A 12,300-nucleotide genomic window follows, 5' to 3' on the forward strand; every position below is an offset into this window, starting at 1 on the left:
CTTGTTCCTGACTGTCAGGGAGAAACAAGCCACCAAACCCAGGTCATGACTACGTTCTTGCCCCACGTAAACATGCTCAGTGAAGTGAGGTTAGTCCGCTGACTGTGATTAATAAAGACTGAAAGGATGATTTGCACCAGCCCGATGGCTGGAGCAATTGCAAACTCCACCACAGGTATGTAGGACACCAGAAATGACTGCAGCTTCCTGAGTCAGCCTCCCCACATTTTCAGGCTTTGTGCAGCCTAATGAACAAAGATATAAGCTGCTTCTGCCCAGAGGTTTTGACTAACGTGGAGAAAAGACCGGTTTTTTTTTTTTTCTATGTTGCAAATACACAAAGCAGTTGGACAAAATGGAGTCCGTTAGGATATTATGAAGCTTAGCTGTCAGCAACTATATTTTTTGGTTATATGTTATTTTTCAGAGAACTTTATGCACAAAGATTTCCCAAGAGGAAGGAATTGAGTGTTAGGTGGATTATTTTCATGTCGTGGAATCAATAACCTGAGTTTCCTTGGTGAGTGGTCAAAAGAGCCAAATATTTGTAATTCTCAATTCTCAGGTATCCCCACCAGGGAATAATTAGCAGCTTAAGCTGCTGGTTTGATTGATGAGGCTGCCGAGTGATTATTTCTCCAATTTTCCCCGACTTCAGTTCTCATAGACTAGGGTCAATGAAAAGAGAAGTTCATTTTAGGTTTTCAGATACTGATGCTCAGATTCTTTCTGTATTTATTGATATATTTTATCTCCATTTTCAAAGAGTGAATCTGGAGGCACTGCTGAGAAGGTAAAAGCATTTACAGGGATTTTTGTGAGAGTTTTGCTGAATTTGTGGCATCTGGTAGAGATTAGAAAGAATGACAGAACAGGTTCTGCCTAGCAGAAAAAGAGTCTGAGGAGGAGGCAGTAGTAATATTTGGAGAGAGTGAGAAAGTTGTGGAAGGAGACATGAACGTCAGAGCTTTATTTGAGGTGTAGTGCCCAGTGAGAGAGAGGAATAGGAACAAATGTCAACAGGAACAAACCAACCTTTTGCTTTTTAATGTAGTCATAAAAAACTTACGTGCAGATAAGGAATATTTTAAAATGTGCCTCAGATACAAAATGTCATTCACGTCTACTGAAAAAAAAAAAAAAAGACTGTTGCCTGGGGCTATGCTAATTCTTTAATGTGATGGCATTCCTGTTAGGAGAGCTCTGTAAGCTTTCCAGGCTGCCAAGCATGCTTGGCGCCCATGTCTTCAAGCACTGTTCCTGCAAGGCTCCTGAGTACATTTTCATTTTAATGGGTTCTTAAGTCAAGCATCTCTGGCAAAGTTGCCCTCCTAAAAAATGAGTGAGAGCTCATGCAAGGGACAATGACATTCTTTAATATTTACTGCACTAAAAATAGCTTTTAAAAACAATACAAGGTATACAGAGTGTTCTTGTTCAAAAATGGCCAGTTTTAACAGCATTTGATGGATGCAGTGGGCTCCTGGTAAGTACAGTTAATATATTCTCTCTATATATTCCTTCAGTACTAAAGAGCAAATTGCTTAATATGTAATCTTGAGTAAATGTTTCCCCAGTTACATTCACTTTCTCTTTTTGATATGCTTTATTCCTGCCTGAGTATTTCTCTCCTTTTAATATTCTCAGCAGGCTGGATTTATGAGCCTATGAAAGCAAAGAATAGGAAGCATCTTCTTCTGAAGCCAGCTGCACTGGTGAACTTACTGAATAGCTGACCGAGTACTGAATGATAATTGTACAAAGAGAAGAGCAAGAGAAGCAAAACGAGACAAAATCACCTGCATTTTCCAAAAAACTTAGAAAGGACCAACACCACACGAAAAGAGACAGAGAGAGAAGAAAAGAGAAACAGGGAGAGTGAACCCATAGTTTGTTTCATTTTTCATTCTAACATCATTTCAACCACAAAGAATGACAGTATAAATGATCAAACAACTGTTTGCTAATGCATTATAGATAGTCATACACAATATGGCAGCTTTATACTTGTATATTTACCCACCATGAATACAAAATATACTAAGAGTGACAGGTAATGTAGCCAAAGCTTCTACTCTCTGTAAGCATCTGTGTACTATGAATGATAAATGAGAGTCTTGTGTCCAAAGGTAGCAAGCAATGTAGATAATGCCATCTGAGTAAATGAATAAATGTGAAACAGATGCTTTTTGCATTCAGGGCACACAGGTAGAGCCAGGAAGCCACCAGTACAGATTATGGATGCTGGTGAGACAGCTGTTGTCTGCATCTAGTGCCAGGTGCATTCCTACCTGGACTGTGTGGAGCCGGTAAAAAAGGCCTTTGTCTTACTCGGTTTTGACAAGTTTCCAGAAGGACAGAGGTATCTTCTTCTGGAGATTCCTAAGGTGCTTGGATTTCCTCAAGGCTTTCCTAAAAAGTCAACTCGGCGTCCTTATTAGAAGAGGCCTTTGTAAGAGGTGGAGAAACTGCCTGAATGGAACATTTAATTTTTAACAGTCATAAAATACTTTCTCTTTGCTTTTTATGCAAGGCTCTCCTGGTTTGCTAGTATTTCTTATCTGAACAAAAATTTTGCCTCAAGATGAGATTACATGGCATAAGAAATTACTGATAGAAAGGCATAAGAACTTTTATATGATTTTTTTAACACATGTAAATTTGCTCATTTTATAAGCAAAGAGACCAGAGCTTGGACTCTGGTGAGGGAACCGGAGGGGTTTTGTTGTCGGTAGACTGCCCCCTTGATGCCTGAAAGGTAGATTAAACTCCCCAGATAAAACATTAAGCCTAACAGTGCTGCCAGACTGTTTTTACTTGTGAGATACAGCTACTGCAATTCTTTAAAGTTCAAATAAGTTCATAATGCAGTTTGGGTGTATATTGCTCCTGCAACTCTTCTTTTCTGTCTAGTGCTAGATGTGTGCTATTGCATTTCTATGTTTGCTGAAGAAAAACTTCTGTCCTTTTCACTTGCAGAAGGGAAGCCCTGGGACCCGTTTCTCTGCAGATTTGTCCTTCCTGAGTTAGTTGTATCGTGGAGGGTGGGTAAAACAGTAGTTTCCATCTGCGTATGCAGATGCAGTTTTAAGAAGAAAATGAACAAATGCAGTAATGGAACACACCTTTTCCTTCTTTAGTCCAGGTACCTTGAACTATACAAAACAGCATCATTTTATTTAGACTTCGTGAATTTTAACAACAAAAAATGTCATTAATGCACAGGTGGCTTGTTCCTATTTTTCTCCATGTCCTTTCCTTTCTTTCAGCAAGCTGCCCTTGCATTTATTTCAGTGCAAAAGTTGGGGCGAATAAAAAGAGAGACTGTGTAGGTTTTTAAGAAGTTTGAGAAGTAATTTGCAAAGTGATAGTTTCTGGTAATGAAGGCTGCTACCTTTGCCCAGGTCTCTCGGTATGATAAAATTGTTTCAGAATGTTAATCACTGAATAACCAGATTCCCTTGAAAATGTAACCTCAGCTTTTACTGAAATATGATATTCCTAAATTATACCAGAGCTGTAGTACGGTCAAATCAACAATTATACTGAAAGAACTCACGCGGTCTTTTCTTTGGGATGAGACTCTATTATCTCAAAAGAATTAGAAAAGCATCTATGATGCATAGCCAATATGGAGACATTCATCCCATTGGCCTCTATTATCTGCATGGAAATGAGAAAACACTTCCATTACATTTTGCAGTGATCCATGCCTTTCTCTTTTTAAGTCAATAAACTATATCTTTCACTGTGGTAGTTCGTGTATGTGTGCAAAAATGACCTTTCGCAATTTGGCTGCCAAGACACGTGCTGAGAGAGGTGGTACAAGAATTGTAAAAAGAGTTGCAAACCATTTCTTGCTGCCAGGCACGTCCTACCACAGAGTAATAAAATGGGGCCTGCAAAGCTCCTTGCTACACGTCATATTTTATTGTTCTTTGTTATCATGAATCAGAATTCCCTTCCCAAATCAGTTTTTCCTAATCAGTTTTTCCTAATCAGTTTAACTGAGGTTGATGCTCAAACCACAGAAATGTATTATGAAGAGGAAGTCCCTCGAGTGGAACTTGACCTCTGTGGAAGCGCAGTCCCCTCTCTCACATCGTATGTCTACATATAGCCTGTTCAAAAACCTCCTTGAAAAGAACATAAAATCACATTGATTCATAGAAGAGAGGGCATCAGGGGGGCACTCAGCCGCTCTCCCTTTCAAAAGAAAGAAAGAGGAAAAAAAGACTTCAGGAAAAGTACTTTGAAACTGGTGAAATAATCTTCTAAATAAACCACCAGTGGGGAATACCCACAGTCACTGAGGATAGCATGCTGTTCAGCGTATCAACAAAAATACATTTGGCCTGAGGCAATGCTGAGGGCAAACATATCCCAGATGGACTAGAGAGGCCCAAATACCCTCAGAGATGAAAATTTAATTAGAGGAAATGTCACCACAGTGAACAAAAGGATTGCTTTAGTGATTTTTCATCATTGTTTACAAGTGAAGTATAGTTTTAAGTGTTAGGACAGGCTAAGTACAGGAGTGTTCTTAAGCACTAGAATGGAGATGAAAGGAAGGGATGGTGAAGGTCAGAGACAATCATCCATGCTTGAAGACTGATCAAAAGGATTAAACGATCAAATATTGACAGATAGCAATTTTTAATTGCCTCAGTGATGTCAGAAGGTGATAAAAGGTGTCAAAGGTGGTGCTTTGAAGCCACTAAGGAGGAAAAACTGACCTAATGCTGTTGTCGGTTTAGGTTTTTGTTGGGTTTTTTGGTTGTTGTTGCGAGACCCCGAGTATGACAGAAGACTTGGGTCTCTCAGAAATACGCAGTCATCCCTGAAAGTTGAGAGGGCTCACTGTCTCTTTACCTCTCTGATAATCCACTGTATAATATTAATTCTGATTCTTGCACAAGTCAGGGGTGAAATTGCTGGAAAAGCAATATAGGAGTTGTTGCAGCCCAGTCACAAGGAATCAGCTGCCTTAAATGAAAATATGTGAGTTCTAGCATGAGTTCCGAAAGCTGTTTGGGATAAATTCAGAGAAAATAAGACACAGCAAACAGTACAGCGAGTCTGTCAGCCTATAGCATGTTCCACATTTGGATTTTGCATCTTCAGAATGCAGAGTTGAGATTTTTGGTATGTGAATTTTTATATCTTTTTTTCACTTTGTATTTTCTACGGAAATGCTCTCCATTTAGCAAAACAAAATAATCACCTTAATTGAAAGGATGCACAGCATGATTTTCCCATCATAGTATCAAAATAGTGCTAATATAGCACTATTTTTATTTGCTATTACGTAACAGGAATTACATACTATTATATACTGCAAAAATAAGAACTACAGAAATTGTACTTACTATGAAATACCTCTCACATAAGGCATACCAATTTTACTCGATTAATCTTCTTAACACCAAGGAGACCTCTACCTACAGAAAACTGCAGAGGAGATTCACTAAAATGGGCCACAATCTAAGCAAAAAAAATAATGAAGAAAGCACTATACAAGAATAATGATATACAATTATGTATAGGTCACTATACTTATTTGGGCTTAAAACAAACTTCTGTTTTGCAATAAAGCTTATTTGCCAATTTCCACTGTATTTCAGTAATGAAACTTTTTTTTTTGCCATATTAGATCTTTGCTAGATCCCTTGGATTTTACTGCTGCTGTCATGATATGTGTTCTTCTGGATCAGATACAACTATATCTAGATGGATTATTTTTTGTGTAGAAGGTACTACGGAACTTGAAGCCTGCCGAAGATATTAGGGAACCTTTGCCCTGATTTCAGCAGGGTTTGGATCGAGCACCTTACTGACTTACTAAGTTTACTGGGTAACATGTGCCTTAAGTTCAGGTGATCGATTTTGGTCCCTCTTGGTGCTATTGTTTATTATCACCTGTTACTCACACATTTATATTCTGGCCCAAATAATCTCCCTAGATTTGAACTGCCCGGAAGCAGTATGGTTTTGCTGGCGGTCAGAATTGGCTTTCTGTTCTCCTACAGTGTTTTATTAGTCCTTCCCCTTTTCCTCACCTGCTTCCTTGTTTTATTTTTTTCTTTCTTTTTAGCAGATACAGTTCTACAGAGTTTGATCATATGTGCAGAAATTTGTTAGATTGATCCCAAAGGCAGGCTCTAAACACATTATTGTTTGAAACCTGTGACAGAGAGTCCAACCAGCCTCTGATTAGGCAACATGCCATACTAAGCAGATATTCATGAATCTTGGCAACCAAGTATGAGGAATCAGTTTTCTTGCCATCCTTTCTCTGTTACAGATGGTTATCTGGAAAACCATCCAAACAACAGAAATATACCATATGTAAAACAAGCCTCTCTTTTTATTTTGAGGTTCACAGACTATCAGCTTAAGATTTCACAGTATTTATTATTTTTACAATTCAAGATAAGCAAATACATCAATATCCAAATGCATCCAAATTATGGAACACAGAATAAAGCAATACTGTGCTTTATAGAATCATAGAATCATTAAGGTCGGAAAAGACGTCCAGGATCATCAAGTCCATGGGGATGTGCTCGTGTTAGTGAGGCTATGGACTTCTTGGTGATCCCCTTGGGGTATAAAAACTGAAAGGACAAATTTCTTCTGTTCCTATTTATCAACGCCCATAAAATGGAAGTACTGAGGTCAATAACGCCCAGTGAAAACATGTAAATAGGTGTTTAAAGAAATATACCACCAAGCTAGGTTACTGTTGGATTAAATGATGAAGATTCTGAAGAGATATCAAAGGCATGAAGCACAGACATCTATTTTACTATTTTAGTCTTACCAAAAGGCTGTTGATAATAAATTCATCTTCAGCTAAAAGACAATTCTGAAGGGGAAACAAATTCTCAGTATCTAGCCTTCCTCTGCTGATTATCAACAGAGTAGACTGCCCACTAGCTCTGCACTGATTACAAACTTGAAGTCACTACAGTATGTGAGAGAAGATGCCAGACAAATAAAACTCCTTAATCAGATGTAGGCGACGCTCTCTGCAGAGACATAGGAAACTTAAACGTGGGTAGAAAATATGTGTGTGTATTTCCACATGTAATCTCTTATTGCATTCCTTACTAATAATTATTTTTCTGCAGGAAACCTTTATGAAGTTATTTCCCAAGCAACTGGACTAGAACAGAGGAAAACAAATGCCTGAAAGTAAAAAAAAATTCATAAATAGGCAGAGGGTGACTCCTTAGTAAGAAAAAGTAATCACAGAGACAAAACATTTCTATGGTGATTTTTTTTTTACATAACTATGGAGCTGCTTACATGATTTTTCAAAACATTCTGATGACTTATGCACTGAATGAACCATCTTGTGATGCTCCTACTCACACTGAGCATCACCTCACTCCAAAACATTTGAGCTAAGTTCATTAAGACCCCAAACGGTGGAAGGTAAATATCCACCAACAGGAAAGCACTGCAACATGCCATTAAATCAGTGAAATTGCTCACATTATGGAATACGTAGAAAAAGGTGAAAGCCTGGTGCAATAGTTTGCGATGCAACATGAGTAAGAATTTCATATTCCTGCCATAAGGGCCATATCCTAAAAAAACTCCTGGGTGCCAAAACCAGGATGTATGAGAACTTTTGGCATAGAAGTCCAAAACTTCACTCTGAAATAAACCCACTCACCATCTGCATAAATCTAAAGGTAATGAAGCTCACTAGGTGTTCTCATCTCAGTTTTCCACAGACCAAAATCCTTTATATCCATCTTTTTTAAAAATTACTCAACTGCCATTTCCCCCTCTTATTCGTCACAGCATAATCATCAAAGTACATTATTGTGCTTTACCTGGTGTATGGTACCATCAGCGTGGTAGGCTTTTTATTTTTCTCTTCCCTTTTTTTTCATTCCAGCGTACGTCATCACAGGTATATTTTGAATATTTCAACTTTACCTCTTCTACCTGCCAAAAACTCAATTAAAAGAAGAACACATACATCCCCCCAAAGTCTGCAGTCTATTATTTTGGCTTAACAGACTTTCAGTTGGATAATTAAGCAGTTAGCAAGTAAATGCTTTTCATCAGGCATTAAAAGATGCCTGAGAACAGGGTTACAGGTACACGAAGGTTTGCTTGTTTGTTTATCTGCCAGTTCACAGGAGCAGAGTCTCGGATGGGGATAGGGAGGAGGGAACTACTACATGCAACAGACAGTTTGCTTATTTGATATTATATACAGAATTCCATGGGTTGGAATTTTATACCCATATTTTATATTTTCCTCTAACATTTTATTAGGTTTTTAGATTGGCTTCTGGATTATATTTATAACTGTGAGGTGAAGAGTGAGCTTAAGAGAAAGAACTATTGCTGGCCCGCATTTTTCCTTTATATATTTATAGCTGAAATCTGTATATCCAGAGTCCTGGGAAACCTCCAGGTTCTGGTACTGTTTTCTAGGAGTGAAGACAAAACCATCTAATAAAGACAGTAGTGCTTGAATATGGATAGCGAATAAATCTGATCTTAAGAGAAAGCTTAACAAACCGTACAGGAATAATTTATTCATAAATCCTTTAATATGAAATTCACCTTAGCAGGTAACCCAGGCACCGACGCTGACATCGGCTGGAGGAACATTAACCCAGCTATGCCAAGTTAAACCAGAGAGCAAATAATTTCTCGCAGCTAAAGCAGAGGACTGAGTTTTAGACGCAGCTCTTCTGTGGCTTCTCTATGTGGCTGCTTTAACCTGTCTGTTAACTGAAATAATTACATTTTGCTATCAGAAAGAGCGTTGGGAAGCCTAACTAATATTTGTAAAGCAAGTTGACTTGCTCTAGCAGAAGATACGACCAAAGTGCAAAGTATTATTTCATATCAAATAAACACACTTTGGCAGAGATTGAATCAAAAGGTACTAACAGAAACCATTAGATAATTCTTCTTATGCTGAAGGGAAAAAAAAAAATTTTCAAACATCTTGGCAGAAATCACAGAAAGTCAGATCACCTGCTCTGAAGGCTTTGTCAGCAGAAATCATGTGTATTCAACTTGCAACACAACTGTGGGCCAGAGAAACTGGAGGCTGCTGTTGACACTGACAAAAGATTAACCAAAACCGACTAGCAAAGGCATGTGTCTCCCCAGATTCCGGTTATCTCCCTTGGCCACAGAAAATGGTGTGTATGTCATCACTGAAAGCTAGAAAACATATTCTTAATGAAACAGAGGGAGAAAAACTATCATAATATAAACAAATTAGTAATGTTTATGTAGAAATTCCAGGAGCCTAGGGAGCAATATGAAGAAACAGAATTAATGTTGAAATGCATCAGGCTGGAAGCAGCAGAGTTACCAGCGACATGTTGGAGGGCGAGTATCGATAAAGTGGAGGTGTTGAGCTATGTGCCCTGCATAGAAAAATTAAAGGACAAAGTGATGGTGCAGAATTTATTGCAGGCTAATGGTATGACTGTAAAAGGCAAAGAGGGATAACATATACAACCGGACCTTGTGATGTCGATACCTTTGCAGAGAGGTTTGCGTACCCTTGAAATTCATGAATATGTTGCCTCAGTTTTCAGTGTGGACAACTGAGCTAGGCGTGAGAGCTTGAGAGACACTGGGAACAAAGTTATGGAAATTACCGTGACAAAAAGAATAATAATGTAATTAGTTGAATGAACTGAGGTAAAAGAATGGGAAAATCTCAAGCCAAGAATTCTGAGAGAGCTGGTGTGTAGGATTGCAGAACCAGTGATGAAGATTTCAAGCAGATCTACCAGGTCATTGAAGAATCCCAGCAGTACTGCCTATGTTCAGAAAGAGGACTAGAGGTCATGGCAATTACAGACTGTAGGTTAACGTCCATGTTAAAATGTAAAATATTAGAGTAGATTTAGGAGGAATTAATCATTGCAAACATACATGAAACTGGGGGAAAAAAAGAAACATACAAGAACCCAGAAATTCTGCATTATCAGTGTATGGAATCTACCAAACATTTGGGTATGATTAGAGTGTCCGATACAGTAATATGTGGCAAATAATGAATTAAAGCAATGGATGAGATTTAGTTGAAGATAGCAAGAGCTGCTATTTGAATGGGAGCCTATTAGTATACATTAGCATACACATTAGCATATTCATATATATTACTCATTTACTATCTATAAAACTCAGGTAAATGTAGATACTTCTCATCAAAATTGTTTTATCCTACGTAAGGTAACAAGTAGAGCTACGAATTGCTTATGGTTGGTCTGGCTGTCTGTCTGTCTACCTGTGATGATCTTGGTTCACATCTCCTTTCCACATCTAATGTTACCCTGCACGCTGCCTTTTTTACTCGTGTGACTAAAGCTAAAATGCATACACACTACCTTGAGTTCTTACTAACGTTTCAATATTTTGTTACATATATTCTTATCTCAATTCTTAAGGTAATGCTATGATATTTCTTTCATAATTTTATACTGTGCAATACAATAAGTTTTCCTAGAAGTGGAAAAATCATAGGTCTATACAATTCAGCTGAAAATGTCAAGTAAAACAATTTTTTTTTTGTGGACTGTACACAAAAATCAACTGTCCATTGCCAAGTTTCAAAAGAGCCAGAAACAACCTCTTCACCTACTTAGGAAATGTTACTAGTACGTTACTTGGACTTGCTGCTTTTCTATGCTTTTCCCTTTTAATTTTGAGTGGAGATGGTCAAGTTTTAGTGGAGATAGTTCTCTTCTACATTTTGAACAAATACCTTTTACGACTTCTTTATTTTTGTACGTGCCTCACTGAATTCTTTCATCTGCCTGGCCCTCGCTTTTCTGCATGTCAGGACCTCAGCCTTTTTTTTTTTGCTGTAGGTGACATCAAACATCTTCTTTCAGTCTTTGTTGTTGTCTTCTAATTTCTCCTCTACTCAGCCGATCTGCTGTACTCATTCGTGGCTAGTTAAGTTTTGGATTGTTAAACTCTCTTTGATGTAACCTTTGGTTCTGCTTTCCTTCCATATTCAATCGTCTCTAATATCCAGACTGAGCTTTTTCCTTCTTCTTAGCTCTTTTCTTCCTCCCTAATGCATTTTGTGGCACCTCAAGAGTTTTCTTATTAATCTCACAAGTAGCATTTAGATCTCACTTTTCCTTCAGTATCAACCGAATTGAAATCTATTATTCATATTAGAAATGTATTCTTCTTCCAGTAAGTTTATGCCAGGGTTTCTGCAACTTCATCTTTTGAGACTTCAAGTCTCAAGCATTTAGAAATCTAAATCAAAAGTAGGACTTGGGTAAGTCAAGCTGACTCCCAAAAACCCAAGATGCCCATGAGGTCCACGTCCACCCTCAAGGAAGACAGGTAGCGTACTACCTGCGGCCAATCCAGTTCTACTTTCAGCTTGCTTCCTTTCTCTCGCTCTTAAAGGATGTGGCAATTCTTTAATTTCCTGACTTTATTCATCCCTACTTTGTGGCAAGTCATGACAAATTAGAAGCCTTTTGTGAGAATCAGACTATTTGACTTAGTAATCATTCATAAATATCTCCACTTCCTCTTGTGAAATTATGGTATAAATAATCACATCATTGCGCTTTTCATCAGAAGTTTAACATGTCTCATGGATGGTATCTTATTATGTACTCATTTGTAGCGGAGCTGCTCTAGGACGTTTCTGATTCTGTCAATATCTCCAGAGTACAGTGCTCTGCCAACGTGATGGAACAGCCCTCAGCCAACTGCCTCCATTCTGCTGTACCCACCAGGCTGCTTCTTAGCCGCTCTAGCTAGTCTTTCACTAATAATGGCTTTCTCTGAAATGTTCACGTGTCCCACATACTGTTTTCTCTTTCAGTGTTTAAATCCACTAGCCACGACAGAGCTTTCAAAAACACTCTCACTGAAGGATTCTCTAGAAATATATTCTCTGCCCTCTCCAATGATGTACAGATTCTCAGCTAATTAATGCCAGAATTATAATTTCTATTCACTCTGTTGCCAGTAAAAGCTGCAGCAAATATCCGAAGGAGGTGGTATAACAATGCCAGCAACCTTAACACAGCAAAGAAGCAAGCCGAGCTCACACATCAACAATAGCACCAAGAAACCGAAGGTGGAAGCACAGATACAAGAAAGGCACATGCTTGGGGACACTGTATGGCTACTTTCCATGCGTGTCCCGTGGTGCCTTTTTGGGGATTTAAGAGTTAGCTCCATCAGGTGCAAGGAAGTAGCATTTTCTCTGCAGAATATGCCTCTTCCCTAGAGGAACTCACAAATAAGACATCCTGTCCTATTAAC

General features: G+C 38.3%; 1 long non-coding RNA gene across 1 annotated transcript in view; it reads right to left on the reverse strand.

Annotated features, from left to right (window-relative positions):
* The window catches only part of LOC135313171 (uncharacterized), a 359,101-nt gene that overhangs the window by 184,172 nt on the left and 162,629 nt on the right, over nt 1-12,300 (reverse strand). The window contains exons 5-6 of the long non-coding RNA XR_010372793.1: nt 9,013-9,204; nt 7,848-7,962 (exon numbers count right to left, since the gene is read on the reverse strand). This is a non-coding gene — a long non-coding RNA (uncharacterized LOC135313171). The remainder of the gene's footprint in view (nt 1-7,847; nt 7,963-9,012; nt 9,205-12,300) is intronic.

The sequence above is a fragment of the Phalacrocorax carbo genome, chromosome 4 (assembly GCF_963921805.1).
Source record: "Phalacrocorax carbo chromosome 4, bPhaCar2.1, whole genome shotgun sequence".
In the NCBI taxonomy this organism is placed as follows: Eukaryota; Metazoa; Chordata; class Aves; order Suliformes; family Phalacrocoracidae; genus Phalacrocorax; species Phalacrocorax carbo.